Source organism: Numida meleagris, chromosome 2 (genome assembly GCF_002078875.1).
Source record: "Numida meleagris isolate 19003 breed g44 Domestic line chromosome 2, NumMel1.0, whole genome shotgun sequence".
NCBI lineage: Eukaryota > Metazoa > Chordata > Aves > Galliformes > Numididae > Numida > Numida meleagris.
Genome location: NC_034410.1, coordinates 81,273,398 through 81,286,578, shown reverse-complemented (window position 1 = coordinate 81,286,578; position 13,181 = coordinate 81,273,398). Strand labels below are relative to the sequence as shown.

The 13,181-nt window shown below is 38.0% G+C and overlaps 1 long non-coding RNA gene across 1 annotated transcript in view; it reads left to right on the top strand.

Annotated features, from left to right (window-relative positions):
• The window catches only part of LOC110393826, a 100,989-nt gene that overhangs the window by 66,536 nt on the left and 21,272 nt on the right, over positions 1 to 13,181 (top strand). The window lies entirely within an intron of this gene.

The window sequence follows — 13,181 nt, the reverse complement described above, 5'->3', positions numbered from 1 at the left end:
CCCAAAACCGGACGCAGTACTTGAGGTGTGGCCTTACCTGGGCTCACTACAGAGGGACAATTACTCCCCTGCTCCTGCTGGCAATGCTATTTCTGATACAAGCCAGGATGCCATTGGCCTTCTTGGCCACCTGGGCACACTGCTGGCTCATGCTCAGCCGAGCATCGACCAACACCCCCAGGTCCGTTTCCTCCACATAACCTTCCAGCTACTCTGCCCCAATGCCTGTGGTGTTACCTGGGGTTGTTGCGGCCAAAGTGCAGGACCCGGCACTTGGTCTTGTTGAGCCTCATCCCGTTGGCTTCAGCCCAGTGATCCAGCCTGTCCATATCTCTCTGTAGGGCCTTGCTACCCCCAGGCAGATCAACACTTCCTGCCAGCTTGCTGTCGTCTGCAAACTGACTGAGGGTGCTCTCAATGCCCTCATCCAGGTCATCAATAAAGATATTGAAGAGGACAGGCCCCAGCACTGACCCCTGGGGAATGCCACTCATGACAGGTCGCCAGCTGGATTTAACTCCATTCACCACCGTACTCTGGGCCTGGCCCTCCAACCAGCTCCTTACCCAACAAAGGGTATACCTGTCCAAGCCACGGGCTGCCAGCTTCTCCAGGAGAATGCTGTGGGAGACAGTGTCAAAGGCTTTGCTGAAGTCTAGGTAGACCACATCAGCAGCCTTTCCCTCATCCACCAGGTGGGTCACTCAATCATAGAAGGAGGTCAGGTTAGTCAAGCAGGACCTGCCCTTCACAAACCCAAGCTGGCTGGGCCTGATCCCCCAGCTGTCCTGCAAATGCTGCATGATCTCCCTCAGGACAATCTGCTCCATAACCTTCCCTGGCACCGAGGTCAGGCTGACAGGCTTGTAGTTCCCGGATCCTCCTTACTACCCTTCTTGTAGATGTCACACTGGGAAGTCTCCAGTCTTCTGGGACCTCTCCAATTGACCAGGAATGCTGATAGATGATGGAAAGCGGCTTGGCTATCTCTTCTGCCAGCTCCCTCCGCACTCTCGGATGGATCTCGTCCAGACCCTTGGACTTGTGGGAGTTCAGGTGGAATAGTAGGTCTCTGACCGTTTCCTCCTGAATCGAGGGGGGTTTATTCTGCTCCCCATCCAAGACTTCCAGGTCAGGGCGTAGAGTACTCTGAGGACAACTGGCCTGACTTTTAAAGACAGACGTAAAGAAGGTATTGAGAACCTCAGCCTTTTCATTGTCCTCAGTGGCATAATACTTAATAATATTTCTAAATCTAGAATATCTATTATTTGTCATATCCTTTGTATAAAAGATGTTATGTGAAAAAGGAACTTAATCTCTGAATATACTATTACTACAAACTAACCTCTGAGTTAGGCTGTTAGGAGAATGGACTTGTACCTAATTCCAGGAATGTTCATAAGTGATAATGAGGAATTTTTGACATTGTTTTCCTTTGTGTGCCAGAGTCAACAGGAAATGGAGCAGTAAGGGAGAGATGCACAGATATTGTTTTGTAGTACTAACGTTCTAAATGAAACTTCTAATAAGATTTACTGCTACTGAAATATGCTCCTTATACAAAGGATGCACCTTAACTTTTATGTTGCCCACAGATGTTGCAGATTTCTCTAGCACACCTTGTTGTTTATTATTATACATTACAATTTTATTTTTATAGATGTTCTCTGAACAATGTTTTTTTTTCTTCATAGCTCATTTCTCTACTCACTTGGAAGAAGCTTTGTGCATGTCTTTTCAGACTCTGGACAGCACTAAATAAAAATAAACTGCCTGTACTCTGGCTTATGAGAAAATATTTGTTTGTTACAGTCCATGCTAGAAGGAACATTTTCTGCTTAACCATAGGTAAGGAAGAACTAATCCTCACCATTCTGTAGGAGAAGCCATATAGACTCAGGAGAGGAAAGATAGGAAAACGAGAAGGAGTAAGTCAACTCTGTTCTAAGATATGCACTTTTAAATTTCCCTGTTGTCTCGATCCATTAGTTGGCTTGTCACATCATATTTTCTCAGCTTCTTTGTATTATGTCATGTAATATGACAGAAACAACCCTTGTGACAAATCACACAAGCCAATGTGTCAGCAGGGAAATAGAAATCTGACAGTTCTCTGAATAGTTCCATAAAAATACTCAATAGAAGGCTGTAAATACTTTCTAAAAATCTAGAACTGTATTTTTTATTGCTGTAAACCTTCTCTTTAAACAAATTTCAGAATACTAATTTAAAAGAATTAAGACAAAAGGTGAAGATACCTTGCATAATAGGAGCTCCAGCTGATATGTGGAAAAAGCTTAGTTTGGGATGACAGACAGGGGATCCATGCACAGCTTTCTGCTCAACCCCTACTGCATGGATGTCTGTGGGGTTCATTCCCTGCTCCTGAACTGCAGTTTTAGTTTTGAAGCGTAACACTGGAGATTGCTGTTACTCATTAGTAGTTCATGAGTAGCTTCTGTCTGAGGAGAACCAAGTCATATCTGCCAGCTGTATTAATTCAAGTCACTCCTACTTGTCCTCATGAAGAATTGGACTGAATTGGTTGATGTTTTCCCCCAGTCCTAACCCACTTGCTATCTTTGCTCTAAGTAGTAAGGAAGTGCCTAGGTTCTCTTTTCTGCTGTAAGATTATGAAGTTGTTTGTGTATCTCTGCTCATTATTTGTGTTCTTTCATGGTTTGTGGTTTTGATTTCAAAGACTCATTTTCCTCCTTTTTAGATTTCTGTATAGCAAATGGATCTATTTTGGGTGGGGGGTGAGGGGAAAGAGGATTGACAAAACATTCTGACTTCATTCTTAGATGGAACAACCTGCATCTGTTATAAAAAGAGAAAGCAATTAGAAATGAAGTTCCACATCTTGAAAATCTATTCTATATCATTTTTAGTGCACGGTACTCGCAATCTGTTAAATCTACATGCATCATTCTTTCTGAAATCATATGAACGGTCACAGATTTAGAAGTTTTGAGGGAACCTCCATTGTCCTGAAATCAAAAAGAGAATTCATAGGTAACTGTAATCAGTAACTGTTTACCTAGGTAGTGTGTTCTGTTTAATGTTTCAGTGGCTTCTTCCAAGTAATGTTAGGAAAAAAGTACTTTAGTATAGTTGGTGCTAAAGTCATGTGCAGATACAGGACTCAGAAACTGATATGCCACTGTTCTTGTTATTTTCTTGTGGCTTTAAAATCTGAAGGAAGTTGGAATATTGATTAACATTCATTCTATTTAAAAAATGCAATCATATTTCTCTCTGATACAATTACTTCTGCTAGTGTGTGTTTTCCATGTTCCTGGGCAGCTAAAGCAGCAGCATTACTTAGATAACTTTATGATTAATTTGGCAAACTGATCTGTGGGTGGTGTATTTCTATTTCTTTTCTGTTATTGTTTACAATAAATAAAAGACATCATCGTAGCTCTATCTCTCAGTGCTGTGACTACTGTTCTAAAACAAAAATATTACTGTGGTTGAGATGTTACTGCAGCTATGAATGATACCCGAGTCCTCTTCTAGAAGTTATGATAGCTAGTCAGCATTTCCATCACTGCTGTTACAAAGCAGTCATATCTGGCAGAGGGTTGTAATGGACAATAGGAAGAGATATCTTCTTAAGTTCTTGGAGTTAGATGTATATACCTGTGTCTGTGTGGAGTTCAGTTTAAACAGGTCTGTATATATATATATGCAACAGGTTTGTTACTGTTTTAGTCCCTTTGATTTTGTAGAACTTCTACATGTAAATAGCACCTGCATCTATTCCGCACCGAGGGTGGTGTAGTGTTGAGGATGAGAGACGATGCAGCTTTATCTGTACCTCAGTAGGAAAAACCTGAAAACAAATGATATGATGGATTTTAATAAGGTGGACTAAAGAGGAATTCAGAAAAAAATTGGTGGGAACACCAGTGTCCTGAAGCATTGTGTGGACACTGGATAGATTTTCCAACAGCATGCTGAGCAGATCCCATTTAAGGAGAAGTTCTTTCTCCCTCACATATGGCTGTGCCTTTCATTGTGTGCAGCAAACAGAAATAAGTATTTTCTACTGACAGATTGGAATGTTCTCTCTTAACACCCACCAGTGCACGGCATAAGCTGGCACAGGGAATTCTGGCAGGTTCTCTTACAGCAGCTATTTGTGGTAACATATATAGGTTTCTCAAGCCTTTATTATAAGGATGAGTATAGCAGACTAAGGGCTATTGAAGGTCAGTGTCATGGTTTTATGATTTTCGGTTGTTGGTATTCCACATCATAACATCATGTAGTGAATGTACCTGGTTCTCAGAAGAGAAGGACTACTACACTCCCCACGGTACTTTGCTCCTCTGTTACCATTTTCCAGCCGGAGGGAAAAGATAAAAGCTCACAGTATAAAAACTTGCAGATCACGAGACCTCGTCCCTTTTTCCACCGTCTCTCGTCTTGGCAGCACCTCGCTCTCCAGCTGTCTTATTGTTGGTAGTAGAGTAAGGCCTACCTTGATTTTGGGATATTCTCTCTCTCTGTATTGGATTTATCAGCTTAAATTTTAATTATATTGTATTATAGTGTATTGTTTTGCATTCCAATATTTTATTTAGTAAATTAGTTTGTTTCTCCTCAGATTGTTGCTGCTGTTCTTTGCTCTCAGGGCCATCTCCTTGCCCTTTTTCCCCTTTTCCCTTTTCCTGGGGCGTGGGCCTGTGGATTCCCCGTCCCCTTCGTCACGGAACGGGGCCGAACGCTCGTAAACCGCTGACAGTCAGTAATTCCTTCAAGTCTTCTGAAGGGTTTTCAGTACAGTCTTCTAGTGGATGTCAGCTACTGGGTTTTGAAATGATATTTTAACTAGGGTACACTGAAATTGCTTGAGGAGGACGGGCTGGAATCCTAGAGAAAAGGAATAAATTAAAATTTCCTGAGTCCTTCATGAGTGCTTACTCATAAATTTAAAAAGCTGTAGTTATGTGTTTATGTCTACTGTAGTGCATCTTGATGACATGAAAAGAAATATGTGATGGGAACAGCTCAGGGATTATTCTTTGATCAGATAACTGCAAAAATGTTAGAGAAGTGGTTCTCTGTTTCAAAATTTAATTTCTGTGATGATATACTCCATTTAATTTACTCATGCTGATTCTGAAATAGGAAAATAATTTGTTGAATGACTCTTGCTGTTGCCATCAATATTTAAATGTTTTGGAGAACTTGAAAAATAAGCTCCCGTTTTGCACTTGCAGAGGGTTTCCTGCCCTGGCAGAAGACTGCACAGACAGTTCTATGGAGTTTGTTACTGACTTATTTTCTTTTGGAAGATACTGCAATCTGTAATTTAGACACAATCAAATTCTACACCTTTACAGAGGGGAACTTCAGTAAGGTGTAAGTGCAGTGCAGACAGTGAAAGTGTTCAATGTATTTGGAGGAAAAAAAATCAGTTACTGTAATCTCTTGTAGATCACAAGTTGCTGAACTTCAGTTATCACTGTGTTGAGACCAGCAATTTGACCAAAAACATCCATCAAAACAACATCTGCTCTTAACTTCTTTATTGCCATTAGTGATCTCATATCCATCTTCTGTCAGAAGAAGAAATAGTGTCTGAAATTGCAATTTCCCTTCATGCCTGTGATTTGGTGTTTCATTTATGTAAAACAGCAATGTATCACCTCCCCAAATCTGTTTTATCTTGGATTTTTTTCTTGTTAATATTTATAAATTCCCATATGTAAAAAGAGTGCTTGCAGTTTATAAAAAGTGGTGCAAGCATTGGTTAAGATAATGATATTTTTCTTTATTTTGCTTACTTGATGTATAACATGGCTTATGGTCTTTAAATTTATGCAACTGTTGCACGGAAGCTTGAAAATAGCACCTTTTCTCCTGGTGTTCAGTGCGGATGTTTCAGAAATCCTTTCTATCAGGTGCATTTCTTCTTGACCTTTTATGTTTATCTTTTGCAGTCAAACTGTGTGCAATTTTGTGGACTTCACCTTCACCTGAATCTTTAATTCATCGAAGTCAATTTCAAAGTCTGTGATAGAACCTGCCATTTGAAATTTATGACAGTCTAGTACTGGTTTTCCACAGTGATGTTATGTCCTCTCACTCTTAACCATCCAATTGTACAGACATAAACTCTGCCATAAAAATGCTTTCTAGCCAGGAGTTCAATGCTATGCTATATATTAGTGTATAGTGAGATACTTACATAGTACTCTACAGTTCCATATAATTCTGTCAAGTGTGGTATGTCCATATAGTTCTGTTATACGCTATTGTAACTAACACTCTCCTAATTTGATTTTCATGATTTTTTTTTCTGATGTGGTTTAAGATCTGTGATGCAATTAATTTCACTCCAAAGGAAAGTGTTGCTGATCCATTCCTATTTGTTTTCAATACTTATTGCCTTACATAGTTCATTACTGCGTTCAGCTTTGTGCTTCTTACAAGGATAATTTTACTATAGCTATGTTCAGTAGTAATTTGATACACAACACTGTGTTAAATTCACCTTCTTTTTTTATCTTGTGCAGTGGGGCATTTTCGCTGGTGGGGATACAGTAAAAGAAAAGCATTGACAAAAAGCTCCTTCACATAAATGAGACCATTTACTGTGTCTGCATACTGTTTTGCTGAACGTGCAAACACTAAAGCAGAACAACAACAACAAATACCCAAGAAAACACCAGTGTCCTTTTTCGTATTTAGTAGTTCTGTAAAAATGTATGAAGGATTTTTGTCTGGCAAATTCATTAGTAACATCAGAAGACTAAAACCTTAATCCAGTTTTGAGAGTCGGAGACAAGGAGTTGTTAGTTGAAAAGCATCTCAGTAAAGTAAGTATGTATGTTTTCTGAATTCAGGAATCTCCATAACTATTGAGACATGGTGTTTGATAATGTAGTTTTCACGTGTTACATCTGTGGATTGTGTGCTCTGAAGTTCATAGTCCTGATCTTCAAGTGCATGAACCACACCAAGTTAGGTGTGTTTAAGATCTCACACATGGTTATCACTTGAAATAGAAGCATACTTAAAAGTGCTGTTACATATGTAACTTTATTTAGAAAACATCTTGTTACGATTGCTGGATTTACTGTGGTTTAACACAATTATGTTTGGAGTCGAAACTGAAGAGCTTTTGTACTCATTCTTCTGTTTATTCACTTACGTAGTTGTTTGCCGAAGTGCATGAAGGTCTCTCTTTGAAATATTTCATAACAGTTGGATATGTCTGATTGCACTTGTTTCTGTATATCTGTGATAAGAAATATCATGAAAACTTTGTACACAGGCAATTCAGCATCAGCTGTTTTCTATTACATTGGTTTATTTCACAAACTTTTTATCATTAGTGAATTCAAATTTTCTGATAACTCATTAAATATATTGAGAAAATTACATCTGTGAACATGCATGGACTGCAGTGAATAATCACATGGATTATTTTTGTTTTTAATTTTGTTTTTATTAAATTCCTTTAATCTCCTTTTGATGTTTGCAGGTGCATTGTGTTGCACAGATTAGCAGAAATAACAGGAGTGTCGTTATCAACCAAACATCGGTTTGGTAGAGTTTGGTGAAGCTGTACACCAGAGCTGCTGGAAAATAACAATGTTTTTAAGATTTTGAAACTCCCTGCCCCCCCACCCTCTCCCCCACTATTTTCTGTTTGTACTATTGGCTTGAAAATCTGTCCCACTGTAACTTATTTCTGGGAGAGTTTGACCAAAAGGTTTCCAACACCTGTAATGGAGAGTGCTTTACCTTTGTGAGAAAACTAACAAGATGAAATGAGAGTGATACCGCAATGGTATGTAACGCATGATTGACTATTATCAGAGTTCTTGCGTGTAGATTTGTTTTCTTTACAGTTTTTTTCAGTTTTTGTGTTTTTAAGCTGTTTCTAGGCCTCTCTGAGAAGGAACTTAAAAAGCAAGGGGAGACCACTCTAAAACTCATGACTCAAAGGGAGGGCCTCCTGGATGAGTGTGTTTAATTCTACCCCCTACGCAGTAAATAATCAAGTGTACCTTGCCATCTCTAACAGTGTTAAATTGCTGCCTTACTTACGGTTAATCTTAGTTAAATAACTACATTCTATCAATAAATATATTCTTGCTTCTCTCTTATGAGTGAAGTGTGTAGTTTCCATCTGCGACAGGACTTTAACAGAACAGGAGAGCAATCTGGGAGGAAGCTAAAAGAAGATTTTGGTCTTATGGCTTAAAAAAACAAAAAAGGAAAAATAGAAAGTAGTGGGATTAGATAAAGACAATACAGACATGCATTGCGGTATCATAGTTTGAATCAATGAAATGACATGAAATCTTCAAGCTTTTCATTTTTTTTTTCTTCTTCTCAGATCTTTGTTAACACTACAACTTACTTTCCACTGGCATTGCCTTTACGCAACTTGTGTATCTGAGCTGTGTCCCAGGCAACAAACTCTGTTTAGGAATCTGGTGCTGAATAAAAAGGCCTTTGCCTTTTTATATATATTGCCTTATTTTATATATTCACAGTTTTGAACTCCTACTGCATGTTCCTGCATCAAGCACCCTGTCCAGTCCCTTTATAGTCACAGAAGTTGGAGAACAGAACCAGCTCCTCTGCTGGACTCAGTTCTGAGTTGGGAAAGAGTGCTCATGATAGAGTGGCATGGTGTTCCCCAGTGTTAATTCTGCAGAGGCCTATCTAAGTATTGAAAAATACTATCTATAACTTGCAGTAGAAAAAGAAGAACATATTGCCTTGTTTATTATTTATGTAGTATGACTTGTAAAAGTTCAGTATTATTTTGATGATGGCTGCGCATTTTGAAAATTTCCACAGACATATTCTCAGTATGCGATTCCAAGAAATACAGAAGAAAATCCATGTTTTTATAATTATGAAAAGTTATTTATCCTGATTTTTAATATATTCTGTGCTTTAAATAGTTATGAACAAGGAAAAAGCTTTCCTCAGGGAAAGCTGCTCTGGTTTAGAAGCTGATTTTTCTATGACATCCCCCTTAGGCAGTATCAACTGTGTTTATTGCTATCTGCATCTGGCATGTGTAAACCAATGTCAGAAGCTGGATCAGAATTGGTTCTTTAAAAATATTTCAGATCCCAAAGATCAAAAAGTTTTCTCACTGGTGTCAACATTATTTTAGTGCTTTGAGATCATTTTGATTATTTATATTCCAAATCTATACTTGTTGCCTTATAAAAGTATTATTTAGACTAACTGAATTTCAGTAAGAAAAAAATTAAGAAAATATTTTGTTGATTTTTGACAAAGCCTGATTTCTCTGTTTGTAATATAGAAATATGTTGTATTAGGCGAATAACGGAGCTCAGGCTGTAACGCGGAAGGCCCTTCCCCATATGCTTGCTATTGGTTCACCTACTTTACTTGAACCTGTGTCATAATCACAAGGGGCCGTGCTTCTTTGCTTTCATAACAAGGTGTATAACAACTCCGTATATGGCTTTTTGGAAATGACAGGTCAGAAGTGGGAGATTCAATATGATTGGCCAGGAGCCCCACGTGAGCTTCTGGAACAGTCTAGTAAAAAGATAAATACTACATAGTTTTGTAGTTTTTACCAATAAATGCCATTTTGCTGCATAGCATATTGATACTGTGTGTGGTGTTTGGCCAGGACCGGGTTTTGGTTCTCTACGTGCAAGAATAATACTAAAAGGGTCGCCGGAGTTTGGTAACAGAAATATATCCTGTTGCTTTCACTTGAATCCTTATCTCTGTACCATGAACAATCAACACGCCTTCTTTTAAGAGGCGTGTTCTCAATGCTTACTTGAATGGCAAGCAAATGATAAATGTAAGGACATCAGGTGTGTGTGGGGGGAAGCATGTCTTTTCTTCTAACAAGAGCTGTTTTTAAAGAAGAGTAAAGGATCTTCTTGGCAAATGAGGAGACTGCCAACACAAGTCTTTTGGAGAATGGGATGTTTGCTTTTATTTTAAATTAGGTAAGTGAAAGGTAGATTAAAGACATATCCTAGACAGACAGGTTTAATCTGAACTTCTTTGTAAAGCGTTCTATAGATAGAAAATGTACTCCAATCCTTTAAAAAAAAAAAAAAAAAAACTAAAGCCAAATGAAGTGCAAGCACGTTTATCAGAATCTGCAGCTTCAGTTCTAGTTCTGTATCTACCAGCGTAAGGACAGCTGGCTGTCTTGGAGGCAGAGCTTTGCGGTGTGGTGAGCTGTCTCTGAGCATGCAAAAAAAATTGTTGGGAAGCTTGTTGCATTTTCTTGATGACTTCATGTTTGCTATCACTCCCTGGAAAACTTTTATTTTTGAAGTTAAGTGCTCTTTGTGCTTCTTTGTTTTGTGTTACTGCTCTGCATTCTTCTGTTCACATAGTTAAGACTGATCTTAAGTATCCAAATTGGTGTCAGGCATGAAAATGGCTGTATTTCTCAACATTTACTCTTCACTTACTACTTGGAGGCAGAACCCTATCTGCTCATTACAAGTTTACTTTGTTCTGACATCAGCTTTGAGATAGGAAGCTGCTACCTCAGCAGGTTAGCAAAGGAGAATGCACAAGACACGGAAAGCACTCTAGTTTGAGAAATGAACAACATACGAATTGTTTTGCTCTTGTCTGCATACTGTGTTAAGCTACCTGCCAGAGTATTACCAGTAACGTTTCACTGCTTTATTTTTGAATAGAAGCTCCTGTATTTGCATGTAAACAGATGATGAAAAAAGAGCTAGAAGCATAGACTGAATTGAGTAAGAAGTGAAACCTGAACATGTGTACAGGAAGCAACAGTTCTTTTAGAGTCATGCTTGATTTTCTTGCAAACATTAGAAAAGTATGAGAAAAGAAAGGAAAGAGAAAGTGACAGATAGGTATGGGAGGTTGAGATGACCATATTCAGTGTGAAGGTTTAAAAGCAAATGTTGAAAAACAACTTCAAAACACTTTCAGCCTCACAAAGGTATTTTTCAGTCATCAAATACCTGTTCTTAATATTCTTTGAAGTTTTGGGAATTGTTTTACCATTTTAAGAACCCAGGAAGGGGTGGGGAAAAAAGCCATAGCCATACATTCAGTCTGATACTTTCTTCTTTAATCATTATTATTTTATTTAGTAGAAGAGAAACATCCATCTTTTTAACTTGCTAATTTGGAGCATCTGAAAACGAAAGTGCAAGTAAAGCTTGATCTAATATACTGCTGGAATATTAAGAAGATTTTTTCTCACATTCTCATGTCAGGCTTTTTTTTTTTTAAAAGTAATGTAGGCACAAGAGTTCCCAGTAAAAATATGGATTTCAAACTAATTACAGTACTTTAAATCAAATCACTCCATTTCAAGTTTAGATGAAAACTTTTCCCATTTTGTCTTTGAAGGGAATCTTCTTAGCAATTATCTGCAGGTGCTTCAATAGGTGTCTGAGCCATCTCCTTGCAAACATTTTCTTATGGAGGTTGTGGAAAACACACTACAGCCACCCATTCTTACGGAGAATGGTTACTGTGTGTTATCCCTAACTGCTTTTCATTTTTTTTCTGTAAGAAGAGGGCAGTTTGGAATGGAAACCAAATGCTGATTTGCCAGCTTACCTAGAGGATATTTAGAAATACTAGCTGACCCTCAGGAATAGGTACTGTTTAGGATCCTACATAAAAACGGTGGATGCTTTGCTGCACTCATGTGGTTCTGTTTCTGTGGGACTGAATATAAGTGTGTCCTATTCCTAGTTTAGAGAGCAAGCTTCAACCTATTTAATTTAAATGATGTTTTTCCTTTGTAGGACAGAATTTTAAGACTTCTGAATTTGCAACTGAATTTCACTACAAGAACAGTGGTCAGACATGAAAGCCAGCTTTTAATGCATGAAGAAAATCTCATAGCAAGGATAGGGAGAAGCTTTCCCTTATATCTTCAAAACTTCTGAACTCCCAGTATGAGATATCAGAAGCTGGTGGATTTGTTTTGTAGAGGTTCAGACAAAATGGACAAAATCTCCAGTTAGCTTCAGTAGACTTAGAATGTGTATAAAATAAAATAAAAAAATGGAGCTATTTCTTGTTGTAGAACTTTTTCTCTACCATTTAATTAGTTATTATAGAAAAAACAAGTGGTTAGACTGTGGACAAATGATGAAATGACCATGGATAGGGAACTGTTGTTAACAGCACATCAGAATTGTTTTAATTTTTTAATCTTTTTTTTCTTTAGAAATAAGAACAAACATTCACCTAAACAAAAAATAAATATATCTCACAGCAACGAAGACCAGAAAAGAAAATCCTTTCCTTCACCCTTAGAAAGCCTCTGCATATTATACTAGATGGTATTTATTTGCACTGGCAGTGCAGACACTGAGCTCCAGAGAAACAGTAGTAAATAAAAACAATAATCAGTGAACTGCAAAAGAGTCTTTTTTCTTTATTTGAAGCGATATTCACATGAACAAATATTTGAAAAAAAAAATGTATGCTGTGCCTCAGACAATAGTTATAACTGAAGAAATCTTTGGACTAATGGATGAATATTATCTTGACTGTACAGAAGAATGAGACAGCTACTTCAGTAAAATATTCAAGATGTGTTTTGTGAATGCACAAAATGGATCCCTGTGGAGATGGAGAATGGGATGAAGGCAAATCAGAAAGACTGATTATGCTGAAACCAGCACTACAAAAAGGGATGCTTGAAAGGACAAGTGGTAAGTGCTTGAGAAAGTCTGTGTGCATGCACACTTGTATGTTAAACCAGTGAAGGCCTAATGTCAACAGCTAAAGGTGACTGAAATCATATCTACTTTTTATTCTCTCAAGGGTTCCCTAGTTGCTTGTGAGAAAGGCATTTTGCTAGAATGAATCTGTAATCAAATGCTCCTAGGTCCAGGCCTCAGCTTCTTTGCTATAGTTTCTGATGGTGCCTACACATGAATACCAACATCTGAGAGGTGGAATTACATTTTCTTCCTTGGTATCATTGCTGTGTGTAGCTTACTGCATCTGGCTTGGCTGTTTCCCTAATGCGTCTCTGGATTCTGTGGATTTAGAATTTGAAATAAATTAAATAACTTGCATTAAACAGATGGTTTTAACAAGCCAAAATATTACAGGCACTAATTTACCCAGCATTTCTGTGATTTTTGAGGAGGCTTGAAGTGAGCAAATGCTTATAATATGCACAG